The 19,165-nt window shown below is 37.4% G+C and overlaps 1 protein-coding gene across 1 annotated transcript in view; it reads left to right on the top strand.

Annotated features, from left to right (window-relative positions):
- LOC149084851 (regulating synaptic membrane exocytosis protein 2-like) overlaps nt 1–19,165 on the top strand; it is a 229,740-nt gene that overhangs the window by 168,117 nt on the left and 42,458 nt on the right. The gene's annotated exons all lie outside the window — the stretch shown is intronic.

Below are 19,165 nucleotides of genomic sequence, written 5' to 3'. Positions count from 1 at the left end.
TTAGCATCCTTTACCTGTGCCACTATTTTTTCTAAAATTTCCTCTCCGCAACATGTTATCAATTCGTTTCCTAATAATCATACAATATTCCTAATAATCCATACAATATATATACACACACACAGCACATATATAACAAATAATTAGTAAATATATTTGAAAAGTTATACTTTTTAAATGTAAATATATTGTAACTTGGAGGTGGACAGTCTCCAGCCATTTTCTTTCATACCGTACATGATCTTGGCTCTACCAGCAAAATTCGCCAGTTTTTGCCATAGCAATATATATTATAGCCATTAAATACTGTGAGAGTAATCAACTCGATCTATGTTTTTTCTGCTATTTTTTCAGTTTTTTCTTCAATTTTTTTTTTCTACAACACAGATTTTCAACCCGAAGGCCCCACCACTGAAAACCATACCAGAATTACTTGATCTTCAAACGTAACTTTTGAAATTAGCAATTTCTCCTAAAGGATGAAAACTTTTGTTTAGAAACATTTTGTCACGAGTTTCGGAAATACTAATCTAGAAATATAAAATCTTAGACATGCTTAAAGCACCAAATGGTAAATCGGGCGTACGCAAGTGGGAAGTCATGACAGAATAAAAAAATATGAAGTTAATTAAATGGTTTTTACTAAAGAACTGGACAAATCGAAAAAAAATCTAGGCTGCAGAACAATTTTATAGGCACCAAAATAATTTTTACCCAAAAAAAAGTCCAAACTAATGCTTCTTTTCATTTTTCAGGGCATAATGACCCTCTTTCATGTTGACAGATATGCTGCTGCGGCGGACGGGTAGTATATATAATACTGCAAACTCGCACACCGGCAAGACTCCATATTCTCGGAAAGTTATTTTACGTGCTTGAAGATCGCATCAAATTCAGGAGACAAAAACCAAGGCGATGAAACTTAACTATTTATTAATAACGATTAACAAGGTTAAAAACATTTTAGATTGTAGTTATAAAAAACATGCTAGCAACATGTAAAAAGGCCACAAGAATACAGACGATCTTCATTTTATAGCCGAAAATCGAAGTAGCGCATGCGCTGTTACACTGCTATAAATTCCAAGCATTTTGGGCTGCTCTCAGCCTGCAATTTAGTAATCACACTTTTGAATCAAAATTTTAGGTCTCCATCCCCATCCATTAAAAACTCCATCCCCAGTCGGTAGATGATACTCGACTCTTCTTCCACTCCTGGTTATGTAATCATGGCTCTTTGGTTGATCTCCTGGATGAGCGTCTGACGTTGGTCGCTGACTCGATGATTCAGACGAAGTCTTGACATCGGCAGGTATCATATATGCTGGTTTGATTCGATCTATATTAACCAGTCTTTCTCCTGTATTGAAAATAATAAGAAAGTTTTTAGCAAAACGCTTTTTTACCAAAAACAGTCCTTCGTAAGGAGGTTGAAGAGACCTTTTAGTTGCACCTCGTCGCACAAACACATGTGAGCAAGATTTAAGTTCAGCTGGTACGTAAACTTGATGTGATGAATGATGTTTAGCGGGCACTGGTTTCACTTTGCACATTAATTGAAGCTCAGATGCATAGTCAGCTGTCTTTAGAGGATTTCTTGGTTCAACGACCGTGTCCCCTGGTAGACGTAGTACAGTACGTACCAAGAGTGATCTCAGCTGACGAGGCATTCAAGTCTTCCCGATGAGCTACTCTGAAGCCCAGGAGTACCAGTGGCAAGGCATTCACCCAGTTCAAATCTTTGTGGCACATCAAAGCTTGCTTGAATGGACGATGTATCTGCTCAATCATTCCATTGCACTTTGGGTTGTAGGAAGTTGTCCTAGTGATTTCTGTACCCATGAGCTTGTAAAGGGCACGCACCAAGTGAGACTCAAACTGTCTACCCTGATCACAAGTGACCCTCAGTGACACACCAAATCTGCTAACCCAATTAAACATAAAAGCTTTTGAAACTGTTTCTGCAGATACGTCAACAAGAGGGACCGCCTCAGGCCAGCATGTAAAACGATCAATAATTGTTAAGCAATATCTGTATCCCTGACATAAGGGTAAAGGCCCCACTATATCTAAATGTACATGTGCGAAACGTTCATCAGGTGTTTTAAAGTGCATCAAAGGAGATTTTGTGTGCCAGAATACTTTAGTCTCTTGACAAGGAATGCACGTTCTACACCACAAAGTTATATCTTTTTGCATATTAGGCCACACATATTTTGAAAAAATAAGATTTTTTGTAGTTCGAATTCCGGGATGTGAAAGATCATGCAATGAATGAAAAACTTTATTTCTCAAAGTTGCGGGAACATAGGTTCGAGCTTTTTCATCGTCATCACAATACAACGAAATTTCCGAATCCAGAATTCGAACTAGTACGAATTTTAAACTTGTTTTTTCTTTCCCACTCAAATTTTTTTTAAATTCGGGATCTGACCGCTGCTCCCGCTCCCAGAATGACAGATCAGCAATCGATCGAAATTCTATCTCAGAAATCCTGGAAAACGAATCTGCAACAATATTGCTGTTGCCCTCTAGATATCTTATGTCTGAGGTAAACTGTGCAATAAAATCTAACTGTCTTAAACGACGTGGAGATGCATTTTCATTCTTCTGTTTCAAAGCATATATGAGGGGTTTATGATCCACAAATAAAGAAAATGATCTAGCCTCAAGCATATACCTAAAATGTTGTATAGCCGAATAAGCAGCCAAAAGTTCTCTATCATAAGTAGGGTATTTTTGCTGCGTGGGTGTTAAACCTTTCGAAAAGAAACCTAAAGGTCTAGGACCGTCTAAAGAATTTTCTTGTAGAACGGCACCCATAGCAAAATTACTGTAATCCAAAATCAGAGCAAGATTAGCTGATGTAGAAGGATGATATAACAAAGTTGCATTGGCTAAAATTTGTTTTGACTTCAAAAATGCACTTTCAGTTTCTTCATTCCACTCGACAGTGCATTTGTTTTTGCTTTTTTTGTTTGAACCCATTAACAATTTATTTAGGGGCGATAAATACTCAGCAGCTTTTGGACAGAAACGTCTGTAAAAATTAATCATTCCCAAATATTGTCGAACCTCTTTTATAGTTTTGGGCTTAGGAAAATTGATAATGGCATCAACTTTTTTTTTCATCGGTTTAATTCCGTGACTATTAACTATGTGTCCCAAAAAAGAAATTTCGGTTTTGGCGAATTCACTTTTATCTAAATTAATAGTTATGCCATAGTCCAAAAATCTCCGAAAAACCGTTTCCAAATGTTTTTGATGCATTTCGACAGTTTCACTGGCCACAAGGATGTCGTCCAAACACGGAAAAACATAATCCAGGCCTTGGAGCACCTCATTAATGAAACGTTGGAATGTTTGAGCAGCTCCACAGAGTCCAAAATTCATAACAGGGAACTCAAACAGACCAAAAGGTGTAATAATGGCTGTTTTAGGGGTATCAGGGGGGATGAACCGGGATTTGATGATAGGCCCTAACTAAGTCCAATTTGAAAAATACTTTTTTGTTATGCAAGTTATGCTGAAAATCTTGAAGATAGGAAATTGGATACCTATCAGGCATAGTCACTTGATTCAACCGTCTATAATCCCCTGTAGGCCGCCAATCACTAGTCCCTGTAGGAACCATGTGGAGAGGGCTAGACCAGTTACTGCGAGAGGGTCTACAAAATCCCTTCTCCATCATGTACTCAAATTCTTTTTTTGCGATTTGTAATTGAGTCGGATTTAACCTACGGGCTCTAGCTACAACAGGGGGTCCCTTAGTTGTTATATAGTGAACTGTTTGAAGATTTTCTTTGCGACTGGGCTTAGGATACAACTCAGTAATTTCTTTGTATTTGCTAAGCAGTGAATGATAAGGATTATCTCTAGAAATTGTTTTGACTGTTTGGGTATGTGAAAGAAAAACCTGGCCTCTTGAGATGAATTTTTTTTTTGGATCCCTCAAACATTTATTTTTAATGTCCACTAATAGGCCGTAATGTGAGAGAAAATCGGCACCTATAATGGGTTTCAAAACTTCAGAGATTACAAAAGGCCATTGAAAATTTTGATCAAGGCCAAAGTTAAGAGTCAATAATTTTGAGCCAAATGTGCGTATTTTTGTTTCATTTGCAGCTATAAATAAGAGTTTCACAACTGGTAATTTTTTTGAAAGATACGAAACCGGGTAGCAGCTTACATCGCTTCCGGTATCGATCAAAAATTTCGTTTTGGAAATTTTTTCAGCTACAAAAAGCCTGCGACATGTATTCGCCGGTTTATCAAAAACTGCACAATTTTTTCCGGCAAAACTAGTTTTTTGAATCTACAAATTAACAAGGTTTAACACACCTGGTTTCACGATTTCCAAATTTTTTATGATACCAGCATTTTCCCCATTTTGGTTGAGAAACAGGAGTTGTTTGCGCTGTATCAGAGCGAGTATATATGCGCTTAACTGAACGATTATTATGCTCCTTTCTCAACTGAGCAATGGAAGACTCTAACCGGTCAACTTGGTTTTGCAAATTATCCAATTTCTTACTTAGTTGCACTTTGTCAATTTTTGCGGACTCGCTATCAACAGCCATAACTGCATTTTCATAGCACTCGCAAATTGTTTCTGCCAAAACAGCGAGTCTTGACAGATCATCCTTACTAGCAGCTAGCAAAATAGACCTAGTGGTTGAGGGCAAACGATTCAACCATAAATTTTTTAGGAAAGAATTTTCAACTAAACCTTCACTTAGGCCCTGCATTTCCCGTAAAAGGAATGACGGTTTTTTTATCTCCCAATTCCAAGTCTTCTAACAAAGTTTTAACCTTTTTTGCTTGAGTCCTCAAACGTCGAAATTAAACAAGTTTCTAATACTAAATAAGAATTTTCCTGAGGTGGTCTGTAAACAATATCGGTTGCATGATTCAGTGTTTGCGGATCAAGAGCAGCTACTAAAGTGTGGAATTTAGTGATCTCGCACTTTATGCCAGATATAAAAAAATTTGCCTCTAATTGCGAGAAATACAAGCGTACATTATTGGGTCAAAAAGGGGGAATTTTAACTGAAACCCGATTAACCTCCAAATTGGAATTCATAGTATTAGCTTCGATATTGCCATCAGTTATGATATTATTTGACACGCCGGCTGTGGCATTTTCCTCGTTTGGCATTCTGCTATTTCAAGATAAAGATCAAGGGAAAAAAATTTCAAAAGCATAAAAATTTGAGTGCACCGAAGGTATTCACCAGCAACCAGAAATAAATGTTTTTGTACTCACGAAAGCAGGTTACAAACGCCGATCCAAAGCAGTTCATTGCGTAGTCGTCAGGTCACCACATGCAGCAGACGGGTAGTATATATAATACTGCGAACTCGCACACCGGCAAGACTCCATATTCTCGGAAAGTTATTTTACGTGCTTGAAGATCGCATCAAATTCAGGAGACAAAAACCAAGGCGATGAAACTTAACTATTTATTAATAACGATTAACAAGGTTAAAAACATTTTAAATTGTAGTTATAAAAAACATGCTAGCAACATCCGACCAGTGGGAAGGTTAAATGTAAAAAGGCCACAGGAATACCGACGATCTTCATTTTATAGCCGAAGATCGAAGTAGCACATGCGCCGTTACACTGCTATAAATTCCAAGCATTTTGGGCTGCTCTCAGCCTGCAATTTAGTAATCATACTTTTCAATTAAAATTTTAGGCGCCATTACCAATTTTTTAGTCACCATGGCAAACTGGCACCTGGGATTCATCCAGCCCTGGTTTACTGTATTCACTAAGTTAAAAACGTTAGAGAGAAACAAATATAGGCTGTTCTCGATAACAAGAAATAATTAACGCATATTTTAAAAAATAGTTGGTGTGTGTGCAAAATTCAGCAAAATTTAAGACACAAATATTATAATGTAAATCTACTTCTAGGATTGAAAATAATAAATTTTTCTTTCAAATTCGTACTTACAAGGGTCGTCAGAAAATTGCTCAAATATATATATTTTTCCGCCAACAGACATGTTAAATAAGAAGAAACATTACTTTCATGCCAAATTAAATTATTTGTATTTTTAAATATAATTCATTATGATTATATCAAGTGCTTTCAATATTAATTTTGAGATTTTTTTATTTGAAAAGATTCTTCTTCATAATTAAAATTAATTCCCGCAGAGCATGATGGGGGCCTATGTTCTGATAGATAAGGGGATAAGGGGTCATTCAAGTATTACATCAGCATCGAGGGAGGGTGTTTCGGATTTGCTGACTTTTGATGACAAGGGGGGGGGGGGGTTTGAAGGTTGCTTACGTCCTCAACCACCCCATTTTGGAGATATGGGGGGGGGGGTCAGTGTTTTGCTAACAAGGGGGAAAGAGGTCAAAAATGGCTGAAAATCTGCTTACGTAATACTTGAATGGCCCCTAAAGGGTTATGTTCAATTCCCACCTCGTGCAGTGGAACATCTAAATTACGATTTTTTGTGGATCCTTGGAAAGATTTTTCACGCACCCTACTCTAGTGAATTGGAGCGAAAAAATAAAAAGTGGTGAAAATCATTTTCAGCCTTGTGGGAGGCCATATCAATATAATTATCAGTGAATCCACAAGGGAATGCGCCTCGTTCCCTGGGAAAACCCTGATGTGCTACAAAAAATACAGAAATTGATTTCCTCACCCGACAATATTAAACCTTTAAATTTTTCACTTACCGAAAATAGCTTTCTTTTCATAGATTCTTCCATTTTTCGGTCGAAATCAATCTTGCATGTTTATAAGGATTGAAGCCAAAAAACAAACGAAGAAAAAATAATAGCTGGAAAACGGTGATTCATCTCATTCGATGTGGCTTACAATTGGTCGTTCAACCCCTATACAGCCTTGCATATCTTCATTGGGTCTTACCAAGAAAACTGTAGGATAATTGTCCCCAACCTACTGCCCGCGGACATCATTGCTTCCGCCATGCTCTCTCGTGGTGCCAGAGAATGACCAACACACGACGCTGTCTTTTACTTTCTAAAGTAGCCGTTTGAGCAGTGATGGTAACCTCTTCAAGCAAAATTTCCCTCAAAAATTTCCCTTTTGACTAAAATTTTCCCACACATTCCGAAAATTGTGCTGCCATCTAGCGGGGAAAATACGTAACAAAGTATTTTACAGTGGAAAAGCATTGCACTGCATTAATTAATTTTTTTCAAAAATTCTTTTTTTTGATGAACTCTCAAAATTTCCCTGTTCCACTGTTCAAACACCTGTTTGAGGGCTCTTGGGGGGGGCGATCGCCCCATCACCTTTTGTTTCAAAGCTCTTGGGGAGGGGTTAATCACCCCTATCGCCCCCCCCCCTGATCCGCCACAGCCCCTGGCTGTAATGCCATTGGCTATGTGTATCATATAAATTATAAAAAAAATTTTTGATTATCAACTCGAACTAAAAGTAAGTGAATAATTAACTTGTCTGGTGTTTCTGTCATAATATTGAGTCGGGAGTTGAATGGAAGAAACAGAAACACCATTCCTTCACTGCTATTGTTATGGCTCATGTGTGTGTGCCTAACAAAGCAACCCTAAAACTTTTCACGTGAGAGATTAAAACAGTTTTTTTCACTCAAAATCATCTTTTCTTCCCGCTCGTCTTTGTCTGAGGGGATGCACTTTAAAATAAATTTGTACATAAAAGACACGAACATATGCCAATGCACTTTCCTACACGCATTTTCTGTTCTCAGAAATTATATGAAGTCCTATATAAAATCAAATATAATTCGTTATTTTGTTAAATAATATGGCCACTGACGATAACTGTTGTTCATTTTTGACGTGATGTTATGGTTATAAATGTTTGAACGCACCATAATATTTAATATTTCGTCTGGCGTTTGGAGCTTCTCCCCAACCCTCAGAGATGAGTTAAAGCTGTAACAGCACAGGGCTTCAAACATTGACAGAATCCGTACTTGTGTAAAAAAATTTTTTTTTCCTAACAATAAAACAATTTGGCGCTGCTCTTCATCTATAACAATAATTATCCAAATCAATAGAGGCTTACATTATACAATGAGATTTCTTGATAAAATACCCCTTTCCACCTTAGCACTGAGAATTTTCATTCTATTACAGAGTGAAATACTATGCATTAAAGCTCTATTCCACAGGCCCAAAAAAAAGTCTGAAAACGGGGAATGATAATTTTGGGAAGTTTTTCCATATAAGAAACTAGATAAAACCATTCTCATTGGTGAAAGGGTCCCCATGTCTGATCTGTGCTGCTATGCATAGCTCAAGAATTTTAAAGATCTTTTCAAAACTAATTGATCAAAATAAATCTACACTTCTCATAATATTACATAAATATTCAGCCTTTGAAGGTAAATACCAACATCAGGTCTTGATTACAAGTCACTACTGAGAGTATATTATTCTTGTCTTTGACTTATGCGTACTTACAAAAAACTGATGTTTCATGCCACTTTCAAGCTTGGCCAACCATAAATTCACCAAATATTTAGTCATAGACGTCCCCCAGTCTCCATGTACTGTATATATACATCGTCTATTGTTGTGTTATCTTAAATCTTATCTCTACACACAAATAGCATCATGAAAGCTAGTTTGGAATCCACACAACATGGAAAAAAATCTAACTAGACATCTCTCTTTTTCCTCCTTATTACCGCTCTCATTAATGTAATCGTATCTTATTTTTTTAGCTAATTTCTGCTCAGAGAAACCTAAAATGCATTTCATTTAAAAAATTGAGAAGATTTGTAACATTTGACAGGTTAATGGAACTAAGCCATGATTACATATGGTTAATATTAAAAATGTGTAAGTTCCAAATTTGCTCACTAGATGTCATCACTACACAGGCTGCTATTAACAAATACAAAGACCACAACAGATAAGATGCCCAACGAGGTGATTGAAAAAAGATGGCCATAAAAAATATGAATGTTGAATTCATATCTAAACTATATCAAATGTACAGCACCCAATAATAGCAATAAAAATTAAATAATTATGATAAAATATAAACATAATGCCCATAAACAATTATGGTTGTGCAGGGCCGCAACTAGGGGGGAGCAGGTGGGTCTCGTGTCCCGGACGCTGGACCAGAGGGGCGCAAATTTTATTCTCAAACTTTTCCTTTGACATAACAAGGGGGTGCCAAAATGCACACTTGCCCCGGATGACCAAACATCTAGTTGCGGCCCTGAGGTTGTCTCATCTAAGTATGGATAGCTTCTCGATTTATATCCCAATATGTTTATCATATTTCTTTTCAAACGTGTCAATTGTGTTAGAATTCATGACCCCCAGAGGTAAGCTATTCCATTTGTTCACAACCCTATTAGAGAAAACTCCCTGTGACACCACAATCATCTTGCTTGTGAGTGTCCATGTTTCAGCTCCATAAGTCAATGCTGGGAGCACACACTGGTTAAACACTTTTCTTTTCAGGCATAATGGCATGTGGCTCTTCAGAATTACACAGTTTTTGCCAAAAGTGCTCCATCCAATCCTAATCCTTCTGTTTATTTCATTAATGATTCCGTTGTCCATGGTAATTTCTTGTCCCAGGTATACATAGCTTTCTACTTCTTCTATCTCTGTGTTGTTGTCCTCTTCAACTCAAAGGGGTTTGAACATAACTTTAGGCTTTTGAAGATGCATTTTCAAGCCCACCCCAATGCTTGCCTTCACCAGTTCTTGTATCATTTCTTCTAGTTCGTCTGGATTACTGTTAATCATAACAATGTCATCTACAAAATGCAAATGGTTGAGAAATTCTCCATTTTTTTAATTCCTCTCTCATTACAATCCAGTTTTCTGAATACTTCTTGTAAAACAATGGTAAAAAGTTTTGGTGAGATAGAAAAGGAGTCCGACAAGGTGATACTAAGTTTAATTTTTGCTTTTCATTTATCCAAATGAATCATTGCAGTTGCTTTATCATATATTTTCTTGATGATATTGTGATGTATGTCTTTTCTATCCCAATTACTTCTAGAGCCTTAACAACAGCAGTTGTGAAGATAGAGTCAAATGCTTTCTCAAAATCAATGAAGGCTGTACACAATGGTAATTCATATTCCTTGTGTCTCTCTATGAGTTTCCTGATTGTTTGGATGTGATCCATTGTGCTAAACTCACTTTGAAAGCCTTTCTTGTTCTTTTGGTTGGGCTTCATCCAATTGGCTGATAATTCTTGATATCCTCTTTTTTGCCCTTTTTGTAAAGAAGAACCATCATTGCATTATTCCAATCTTCAGGCAGATTCGATTTTGTGAGACAATTAATGGCAAAGGAGCTAACATACTGGCAAATTCTTCTCCTGCTTCTTCAATAATGTGTATTGAAATCGCATCTTCACTTGGGCATTTCCCTTTTTTCATGCATCTTATAGCCTTGTAGACTTCTTCTTCTTCCAGCACAGGTGCTACTTGTACAAATTCTGCTCCCTTTTCTCTGTTCCGATCCCTTTCTTCATGTTTGTATAGAGTATTATAAAATTCCTCAACAATACTAATAATTTCATTTCCATCCTTTGTAATGGTTCCACCTTTCCTCTTTAGTGCAAAAATTTTCTTTCTGCCAACACACAGTTTTTGTTCTGCTGCTCTATTATCTTCCAGTGCTTTTTTTCCAATGTCACAATTAAACTTCCTGACATCTGTATTCCACTTTCGTACTGTCATACAAAGTTCTGCATATTCCACTTTTGATTTAGGGTTATTCTTCTTAATCTGAAATTCTCTCCGGTCTTTCATCAGTTTCTTTGTTTCTTCTGTTATTTTCTTCATTGATTTGATTTCTTTTTCTCCAGCGGCTTCTTTTGCTACTTCTTTTAGGGTTGTGGTTAAAGTTCTATTCATCGTGGTGACATCTTCAGTGGTGTTATATAACAAATCAAATTGGTTCTTCAGAACTAACTGGAATTTATATCGATGTTCTTGAATATTTGCTATATCGATGACAGTTCTTGTATTTTTGATAAGTTTTGCTCTCCTAGTTCCTCCATTATCTGTTCCTCTGTTGTAAAATACATGTCCACTGGTTTCAATTTCCTCCTCTCATTTTTTTACTTTACAGATGCCTAATATGTTTCAATTTATTCTTTCCAGTTCTTCTTCCAACTCCTGTAAACGATTTTCTGATGAAAGGGATTGTCTGTTATACGTGGCCAAGGTCATCATCTTAAGGCAGCCTGGTCCAACCCAGATATTCTTAGCAACCTCTGTCTTCATATCTTGCTGGTCACTGCTGTAACCAGGGACACTCAGACTGCTAGGGACTGAGGGCCTTAGTTTATAGACAGAGTCCATATGTCTTTTTAGAGGATTTTTGGCCGTAATCCTCCACGCTGGCATGTGTGGGTTGGAGGGAGTCCATCCGCATCCATTCACAACGTGTTAAACATGGCTACTTACAGGCTGCACCATGAGAAGGTGCAGATTGGAGGTCCAATCCTGTACTCCTAATTGATTGCTTCAAGTCCTCATAATGAAGTAATCGAAGGGTCTTCTCCTAGTTAACAAATAAAGACTATTCAACAGCCCAAAAATAATGTGTAAAAAGTATTAAGTCTTGTCTTAAGTTTAATTCTATTGATAAATTTTTAGAATTAAATAAAATTGTTAAAGTAACCATGTGGGTAGGCTGAAATAGTAACCATGTGCAGTTAAAGTGATAGAATGGTTATTGCTATTAAATGGCATTGTTTGTAGAATATCAATGAGGCTAAATCAGGCTGTCTTATATTAGATTGTTTCAAATTATTTCAGTACAGAATTTATTGAAATCATTTTTTTATCTTCTGTCCAAATTGAGAGATAAGAATATGTAAGAATACGAAGGTTTTTAACAGCTAACATCCTCGGATACGTAAGAATGTCTAGGAGCCAAGGTACATTTAGCCACAAGCAATTAATTGGCCATTCAAACTATATAGATTGGAATTTTACACTGAAAATGCATTTGATCAAAAGGGATCTATGGGCTTATGTAGCAGGAAATAAAGAAGATGTCGCAAAAGATGCCAAAGCCTTGTCATATATAGTAGAATGGGTAAGTGAAACCATCTTTAATGATATTTGGGAACTGATTAGTGGTAAGGAAGCTTGGAAAGCTCTAGCTGAGACTTACGATGATAAGGGTGTTACTAGGAAAGTTCCTATCATTATAGAATTGGTTAGCACTCGTTATGTTCAATGTAGAGATATATTTGATTATCGCCATAAAGTAATTTCAGTTCATCAACAGTTAAAGTCAACTGGTCTCAATGCTGATGGAGAATTGGTAGCTGGGATAATTTTAGCCAATTTTCCAGATAGGTTTAAACCCCTTATAATGGCTCTGAAAAACTGGGGAATATGACAGTCGACAAGTGTCAGGATTCGTTTAATGGCAGAAGAGGAAAACCTCACAATGATTACAGTAAGGGGAATATATTTGTAAATGAGAAATTTAAAGGAAAAAAATAAACTTTTAAAGGGAAATGTTTCAGATGTAACATATTCTGCCATAAAATTTCTGAATGCAAGAAAGCACCACACAAGAATGGTGGGAATAATGAAAGCAGAAATGGCAAAAATGTTAGCTATTGTTCAAAATATTTGAAAAGGGAAGAAGCTTATGCAGCCGAAAATTTCATAGTTAACTCGAACCTGAATCCTAATGTTTGGTATATCGATTCTTGTGCATTGTATGATATGACCCCATATAAGGAGTTACTTGATGATTATGATGAACCAGAAATTCATGAGATAAAAACAGGAAGTTTGGTAATAGAAGTGGAAGGAGGAGGTAAGGTTACTTCCTTTTTGCTTTGAAATGGTGAAGGTAACTTTCAGCAATGTTGTGCATGTGCCGAAATTAACAGCTAACCTACTGTCTATCAAATATCTGAACAAAACCTTGGCATGGTCAGTACCTTTACAGATGAAAGGTGTTTTGTTCATAAAGGTAATCATCTAATCGCCAGTGGAACAGGTGTATAACTTGATTTGTGTGGTGACTTGGCTTTCAACGCCACTCAAAGTGTTTCTAATAAAGTATTACATAAAAGGATGGGTCATTTGTGAGAATATGAGGAATGATGAGGTTGAAGAATATAGTTGAAAGATTCTCTCATTTAATGGAAATTGATAGATTGTATATCCTGCATTAAAGGCAAAATGCATAGACAACCATTTCGTAAGAGTAAAGCTAAAGCAGGCAAAAGAATCACTAGGAATAGTCCATAGTGATTTATGTGGACCAAAGAGTGTGTCTTCAATTCGGGGGCCTCATTACTTTCTAAGTTTCATTGATGATATACATATTTGTCATGTTTTCATCTATTTATTTATTCATTAAATAAGTCATAAGTGTTTGAGAAATTCAAATAATTTTAAACATTTGTAGAAAGGCAAACTGGCAAAGTAATCAAAGTTTTGCTGTCTGATAACGGTACTGACTATGTGAACTCTTAAATGAGAAGTGCTTATAGCTTCAAAAGGTATTCTACACCAGATCAATCTCTTATACACCCGAACAGATGGGTGTTGCAGAGTGCACCAATGGAACCCTAGTTAAACTAACACCATCAATGTTGGTGGATGCCCACCTCAATCCTATTTATTAGGCTGAAGCAGTTCAAACTGCAAATCACTGCAAAAACATCTCTCCTACTATAGCAGCTTCAGACTCCATATGAAAAGTTTTATGGTGGGAAACTAAATTTAGCATACTTGAGGGTATTTGCATGTGTGTGTTAAACATTTGCTCATATCCCAAAATAGAAACATTCCAAATGGGAAAAGGACAAGGCAGAAGAACTGATGTTTGCTGGCTATTACCATGAAAGAAAGGGACTCAATTGCATGGAATGTCCAATTTTTGGAAAATAAAATTCATCATAAAGTGATAGGGGAGATACTAAAATTCCATGATGATTCTTTATTCAGTGGGAGAGTGGTTAGGGAAAACAGTTCTTTAGATAGTGATGATAAAAGAACTGATAGTGAGATGGGATATAATCAAAATAATGTAGTAGTCAGTGAGGACGTTTTTGAGGACACTGAGAATGACCATATTGAAAGTGTTGACACTGATTATAATAGCAGTGACACTTGAATGGATAGTGTAAATGATGCTATACCTACATTGATTTGTACACATAGAGACCAAGAGTCCCAAATCATTACCAAGAACATTATATTGATGATATGCCTGATTTGGAAATACCGAATTTGAATAGTGCTTGCATAGGTAAAGCTTTAGTACTCAACAAAAATAGTCAACAAATAAGGCAAATACCAGGAAATACTAAAAAATTCCTAATGCATTTTGACACGCTATGGGTGTCATCTTCAGAGAATAAGATTATCACGCTGACAGAGTTTCCCACGTGGATTGAGTACCAAATCTTCAATCTCTGTTGCTCAGTGAAATGAAAAACAATACGTCTGTTTAAGTCAAACGTCGTGGCGAGAATGAAGCAAAGCACCTACATGTAAGTCTTTTGCAACAACCTGATTGGCTGATATAGTGCACTCCTAAGATCTTGTATGAGGCAACGAAGTAGGATATGTTTACTACGATTAAGTGCTTTACTTACATGAGGGGTTTTCCCTAGTGAGCCAATCAGGTTGTTGCAAAAGACTTACAAGCAGGCGTTTCACTTCATTCTTGCCACGAGGTTTGACTTGAACAGACGTATTTTTTTTCATTCCGCTGAGCAACCAAGATTGAAGATTTGGTACTCAATCCAAGTGGGAAACTCGGTCAGCGTGATACTTTTATGCTCTAAACACGACACCCATAGCGTGTCGGAATGCATCATCAAAAATTTAGTATTTCCTGGTATTTGCCTTATTCATTGACTTTTTTTTTTGAGTATTATTAGGCAAAGTCATCTACTCTTCCATAAAGCTTTAGCACTGGAAACAAATAGTTTCCCAAATGAGCCCAAAACCATTTGTGGGACTCTGAATGGCACTGGTGCAAATCACTGAAAGCATTCAATATCTGAAACCATTGCAGGTCACATTAAAAACAATGCTTGGAAAATTGTAGATAGGCCTAAAGATAAAAATATTGTAGATTGTAAATCAGCAGAAGTGCAGTGTCATGGTGTAGTAAACGCCAGCTAAGGATCGCAACAAGTACATTGAACATTGAAGGACCGGACACACCCCGCTTCCCATCTCAGAGAGATATCGAAGCTTTCCCGGCGGATGGGTGTACCCTGAAATTTATTAATTTATGTGAAAATAACAAACAACGATGTACATATATACAAAGAATCTGGAGTAAAAATTGTGATCATAGCATCATCCACAGATAATCAGTCTGTAATCGTAATAGTCCTTATATAAATAATCAAAGAATAATTTTTGTTTTGTATGTGACACAATCTGGAACTGAGTTTATCTAATCTAGAATATACCAATCTCAGCAATCAAGCTGTAATAAGATATAAATTGATTTCTATATGGCCAGCATCTCCATTTCATTCACACCCGCCGGAAAAGGATGAAACAGTTGACACTTGTCTTCTTGGCCGTAAATTATATCGATTATTAGGTGTCAGTGATACAACTGATACTTTTCTTCTTGGCCGTAAATTATACTTTTTGATAGGTAACCGTGTTACCTCTCTTGTTGACTCGTAAGACAGGTCCTACGAGCGCGAATGTCGTCCCCTTGATCCCGCAGCTCACGTCTTATTGTGGAGTAGATGTAGGTTACGGTATAGGAATCAAATCAACCTCTGCAAACGTTGAAAGTTCAGAGGACTGTCTAGAATTCTTATACAAATACAACCACAACAGGCAAAATGCCCAACGAGGTGGCTGAGAAAAAGATGCCCATAAAAATATGAATGTCATATATTTCAAAAATATAGCAACCCAATTAAAAATGCAATTAACAAAAATTTTAAACAATATATACACATGATAAAGTATTATACAATGCCCTTAAAGAATACTTATGGTTGTCTTATTCTAAGTATGGATAGCTTTTCGATTTACCCCAACATGTTTATCGTATTTCTTTTTAAATGTGTCAATTGTGTTACAATTTACTACCTCCGGGGTAAGCTATTCCATTTATTAACAACCATATTAGAGAAAAATTCCCTGTGACACCATAACCTCACATTGTCCCTTACCTATTGATACTGGTGTCCCCTTGTGAAAGCGGTCGATTGGAAGTGTACTAAAAGTTCATGGTCCATCCCGTTGAAAATTTTGAACACTTCGATCATATCTCCTCGACACTACGTTCATCCAATGTAAACATATTCAATAAATGAAGTCTCTCTTCATAACTCAAGCCCGGTGCGCCAATAAGGACACACGTAGCACTTCTCTGCACCCCTTCAATCAAATCTATGTCCCTCTGTAGGTATGGTCTCGAAAACCTTACAGCATACTCCAGTCTAGGATGAACTAAGCCTCGAAAAAGCGGAAGAATGACTTTAGGAGAACGCGAAGAGACCTTTTTGAAAATGAGACCAAGCATTCTATTCGCTTTTTTGACCACCGATGAACAATGTTCAGAAAAACGAAGTCACTCGTCAATGAGAATTGCCAAATCGGTGACCCTAGTTGCATCCGGGATAGTGACACCATTCAACTCGTAAGAGAACCGTGGGTTGTTTGGACCAAAATGAGGGACCATGCACTTATCAACGCTAAACATCATGTTCCATTCATTTGCCCATGCTGCAATCCTGTTTAAGTTGATCTGGAGCAACTCCCTATCGTTTTGATTCCTGATTACCCCCATTAGCTTCACATCATCTGTGAATTTGCTTGTAATCCCATCAATACCCTGATCGAGTTTATCGATAAAAAGTGAAAAAGTATGGGGCCCAAGGACATTTCCTTGAGGAACTCCACTTGTGACGTCTGTCCAACCAGAGAATTCCCCGTTCACCATAACTCGTTGCGACCTAGCTCTTAACCACGATTCTATCCAATTCAGCAAGTTGCCCCAAATTCCAATCTTGTGTAAACGCTTCAAGAGTTTACCATGTTGGACCAGATCGAATGCCTTCTGGAAATCAAGGTAAACAACATGCTAGCATCTTATTTTCCAAGCCAGCATTCTGGACTCTGGCAAAGTGGAAGTCTCTCGTCTGGGGACACGTGGTGATGTAGTGCCATAGGGAACGATTTGAACCGCAGATGCATACGCTGTTACTAGAACATTTAAAATGCAGAAGATACACCGGAAAAGGGCGATGCTCGGCGATAGCGATTGTTTTCTCTCTAGGCCATACGTTCAAACGCCAATGAACTCGTCGTTGTATCTTGTAGGCGTCCTTTGCTGCGCATGTATCCCAATTGGTCTGCCACTGCTGCAACATGCCCTCTTTAAGCACCTGATGGACAAAACTCCTTGGCCAAAGGTAGTCGTCTTGAGACGGAAGGTTTAGGTCTCCTCGGCAAGTTTGTCGGCTATTTCATTGCCAAAGATGTCTGTGTGGGCTTTAACCCAGGCAATCGGATTCTCGTGTTGGCGCATAAAATTCGGCGAATCTCCCATACATTATGATGCATAGAACGTGGGTTTTTGATTGATAATCTTCAATCGTGGGTTTTGATTTCTGATCCTCCCAGACAGCACTGGTTTCGATAAGGCGTGTGCCTTGAGAGAAACGGCATGCAGAATCGCGTATATTTCAGCTTGAAAGAAACTGTTTTCCTTTGAGAGTTGCCTGCTCCATTGTTCCTTGATGGATCCATCTTCTTTTATAACTACATAAGCGCACCCTGTACCGTCAGAAGACTTCGAGCCATCTGTATAGATCTTTACTGTTCCAGGAGCCAGCTTATTGCATTCAGCACCAGACAGCACGACCTGATTCGTGTCGATGTCCACGCTGGGATGCATGAGCCATAACTTGTGTTGCTTTTCAAAAGACTGTGCTTGCAGTGACAGCATATTGGTGACAACGTGTTCATCCAAATGAAGAATGCTGGTCTTGCGGGCTTCATATTCAATATAACTGCTCAGCCGCGGATTCCCTGTGGCAACATATAAGACTGCATTTGCAGTGGTGGAGTAGGCCCCAGATACATACAACAGGAACGGGCCCTTCACTGTGTGTTACCTCAATAAAATTAATTCAGATATTTTTCAGCTACCAGAAAGGTATGTTGTGTGATTTTTAGCTCTCCTCTTTAATGAGTCTTCCTTTAGTTAAATGAGCCTAGAATAAAATGTAAGTTTAAACCCCCCCCCCCTTTAAAAATGTAGATATGAAAAGAATTCTTCACATCTGTTCAAGTTAAGTGTACTTTCCCAACTTCATCGCGCGAATGTGAGCCAGTCTCACCACGGAAAGCAACAGGTCGAATTATTCAATCATTACATTTCACTCATAGTTTAAAAAATTGATGGTAGATGACAGCACTATAATATGCATTACACAAAAACAAACTTCACTTTAGGTTCACAACACATACTCAAATTTTCCAGTATGGCCCAGATCTTCCTCGATCTCCTGCTAAAATCTCTAAAATTTAGATAGGGTGGTGAGCCCTGATCTGGTTAGGAGGTAAGTTCAATATACCATTTAAAAAAATTATGTTTATTTCTGTTTCTTTGCTGCATTGAATTAAATGCAAATTTAAATTAAGAACATAAAACCATTAGCTATACTTTTCAAACTTCTGGACCAGAGATTCTCAAACTTTTTGAATTCATGACACCCTAGGGAATTTTAAATATTTTGCTGGAACTTTAGGGACTTTGATAGCTCCCTATATTGCTGAGACATATTGATATACAGGGTGATTCAAAACTCAATGAACAGACTTTTAGGGGAGGTAGAAAACACGAAAAGAAAACAGAATCATATAGGAATGTATGACCTGATCAGCTAGAGGATAAATGAAGATGCAGAAATGACAAGCCAATAACGGGTAGAAAAACACTTTATTTAGCAATACTAGACATGAGGACAGTACGTGTACATGAAATATGGTCTACAAGATGCCCGTTGATTCTGACACCAACCTCCTTGCAAGAATTTTTGCCACAGCTGCAAATGCCGGGCATTTTTGAAAGGGTTTGAAAATCAATGTGTGCCACCATTGTGAAGGGTGCATAACTGTGAATGGTAAGAACTTTGAGCACTTGTTGTGAAACTTAACGTGTACACATACT

The sequence above is a fragment of the Pholcus phalangioides genome, unplaced genomic scaffold, assembly GCF_987345545.1.
Source record: "Pholcus phalangioides strain wild (caught in Gottingen) unplaced genomic scaffold, Ppha-v1.0 ptg000007l_1, whole genome shotgun sequence".
Classification (NCBI taxonomy): Eukaryota; Metazoa; Arthropoda; class Arachnida; order Araneae; family Pholcidae; genus Pholcus; species Pholcus phalangioides.
This window is presented reverse-complemented; position numbering and strand designations above follow the sequence as displayed.